At 35.6% G+C, this 2,933-nt stretch overlaps 1 pseudogene; it reads left to right on the top strand.

The window, feature by feature from the left end:
- Nucleotides 1-137: 137 nt before the first annotated feature.
- Nucleotides 138-1,139, top strand: LOC112504576 (annotated as a pseudogene).
- The last annotated feature ends 1,794 nt before the right edge of the window (nt 1,140-2,933 follow it).

The raw sequence follows: 2,933 nt of genomic DNA, 5'->3' as shown, positions 1-2,933 counted from the left end.
ACAAATTGTGCGCTGTCTGTGGATCGTTCTCTGTGGATCTGATAACGAACTTCGTGTTTCCTATTCTTCAATCGTAAGTGTTGTTTCATCTCTTTTACTGTTTTACATATTTCGTTTTCGTGGAAATCATGTTTTAGATTTATTCGTCGTTTTTGGTGTTTAAATTCTTTATTTTCGGTTATTCGTTTGTTAAACGCGAAACAACTGAAATTCATTCCGGATTCGTGGAATTTCGCGGCAATCCAAGTCCACACATATGCTCGTGATTTGCAAAATGAACGTGTGTACCTTTTTTTCAATTTTATTTGCTGAAAGGATATAGAAGTTGTATACTGACTGAGCTTTCGTTGGTGAAACGATTTTACGACTGGATTTGTGGCATATATTCACATTCTGTTTACTAAGAGCATTTTGTTATACTACAACTTTAATTGTGAAACTTTTTTCTAATTTTGTTTGCTTTTTGGCTTTGAAACGGCAGATTCTGAGCTTGTAATTGTACGTCAACTGCTTTTGAGTTATGAATCTGGTAAAATCAACTTGCAAAAATGTGGAAAACAAGAAGAGATTGGACACAGATCTATGTTATCTACGGAATGGATGATTGGCATACACCGATTTTTCAATTCGCTTGGTGATCTTGTTCCTTTCACCAACAAAGTAAATTTATTTGATTTATTGGTTTTTTTTGCTGTTTTAAATCCATTGGGATTTTTTATTTATGGAGAAAAAAATTTGTCACAGGTTTACAGTGCAGATCTTCAGACAAGATTAGGCATCACCGCCGGAATATGTATTCTGATCAAGAACATGCCGGAGAAGAAATGTGACAGGTACGAAGCCATTTCACTTGGGTGATTACGGCCAGATATCTGTTCAAGGATCTTATCTAACGACGGAGGATGCCTACCTTTCGGTTATCGGCGGGACGAGGATATTCGCCGGAGCGTACGGTCAAGTGAAGTTGCAGCAGCTGGTTTTTCCCTTCAAATTGTTCTACACATTTTACTTGCAGGGTTTAGCAGCTGATCTGCCAGCGGAATTGCTTGTAACCCTGTGGCTCCGTCACCGGCGGTGGAGGCGTCGGCTGCCGCAAGGCCACCGAGAAGGGGGCCACCTGTCCTAACTTTACAGATTAAATAATGATGGTGGAGTAGCCACCTTTTCTTTTCTTTCATTTTGTTGGATGCACTCAAGTTCCACCATTCTCACCTCCACCTTTTGAGGAATAAAGTATCATTTATTATGGATGTTGTTGGATTATTAAAAGTGTAGAATAGAAAATTATATATATATATATATATGTATACTACATATATAACCATTTAGGTCATTATCTTAATTACAAATCATAAAATACAAAGTACTACCATTTTATACATGGATTTCAAAAAACTTTTAAAAGACAAGTTATAAAGCACAATGTACAACTATTTTATACATAAAATTCAAATAAAAGACAAACAACAATATCACTTCTATTCTCATTCTCTCTCTATCAGTCTCTCTCTCTCCCTCTCTCGATTTTCGCCAAAGTCCCACTTTCTAATATTTGATTCAAATTTCAAAATTACCTGTACTTCTTCAACAATCCTCCAGGCATTCAAATTTTAAAATTTTCATACTGTCATCCCCTCTCCTTCATCTTTTTCTCAACCATTTCAAACAATTTGACTCTATTCAGACTTGTCTCCTACATCTTCCATTCTTATTGTTATCAAACGAAAAAGAATGAAAGCCCTAATACTTCAAATATCTCTTATTTAGGGTTTTTCCTTCTTATTTAGGGGTTTTCCGTGAATTCAGCTTAGCTTTTCTATGACAATCAATAAAGCTCAAGGCCAAACAATTTCGAATGTAGTTGTTTATCTACCGGAATCAGTTTTCTCACACGGGCAACTTTACGTGGCGTTGTCCAGAGGGATATCACGGGGGAATACGAAGGTGTTAGTGAAGCTTGTTAAAAAATTCAATCGTGTCGGAGTCTACACCTCAAACATCGTCTATCAAGAAGTTTTACGTGATGAATAAKGTATAATCAACAATTATATTATTACACATTTTGTACCATATGTTTCTATTAAAACCATTGCGCCGTTTTTGGTAGGAAATATTTACAGATGAGTGCATCACGAAAAGCAAACAACAGTTCGAATATATGGATGGATATTATTTTACGAATGATTGTATTTCTTTGTTCATTCAAGAATTTCAAGTTTTGCAATGTGCTTTGAGTAGATGGTTTCAGAAACCCTACATATGTACAATTTTCTTTTCATTCGATCTTGCTAATAAACAAAATTGACCTTCAACTTTATATATTAGTTGACTTGTAAAATAACCACATAAACTCATGATTCAAAGCCAAACTAATGTTTTTGAATTGTGATTTACCCGTGCTGCATCGCGCGGGTACACCACTAGTATATATATATATATATGATATGCATGCATGTATGTGAATATGTGCATGAGTGTGTATATATATATATATATGGTTATTTGATGGTAGAAAAGGACGCATGCATGTATGTGAGGAGGGCGGTTTAATCGCCATACTTCTTTTGGAAAGTATATAAGGAGGGTTTTAGGCCTCCATCACTTTCTTCTTACCATTTTTAGAAAGTGAGTGTGCGATTTAAGAAGAAGAAGTGTTGACCGGACTTTAATCTAGAGATGATAAAGATGATTTTGAACTGATAATTCCATTGACTACGGTCTAAATGGAATTGTTTTGTGAAATGCTTTGATGAGGAAATACGGGTGGCATATCAAGGAGAGGTGTACCATGGGATAAGGGTGGCCTATCAAGGAGAGGTAATTCTTGTACTAAGGGACCTATGTGGTGTATAAATATGTATTTCTATGTATGAAGAATATGTTACATGTAATGTGTGGTATGTGATGTTACAGACAAAAGGATGGTGGAATGA

This window comes from Cynara cardunculus, unplaced genomic scaffold (assembly GCF_001531365.2).
Source record: "Cynara cardunculus var. scolymus isolate 2C unplaced genomic scaffold, CcrdV1 Un_Scaffold_6058, whole genome shotgun sequence".
Lineage (NCBI taxonomy): Eukaryota > Viridiplantae > Streptophyta > Magnoliopsida > Asterales > Asteraceae > Cynara > Cynara cardunculus.
Note: the sequence above shows the minus strand (reverse complement) of the source record. Positions and strands in the feature narration are given on the sequence as shown.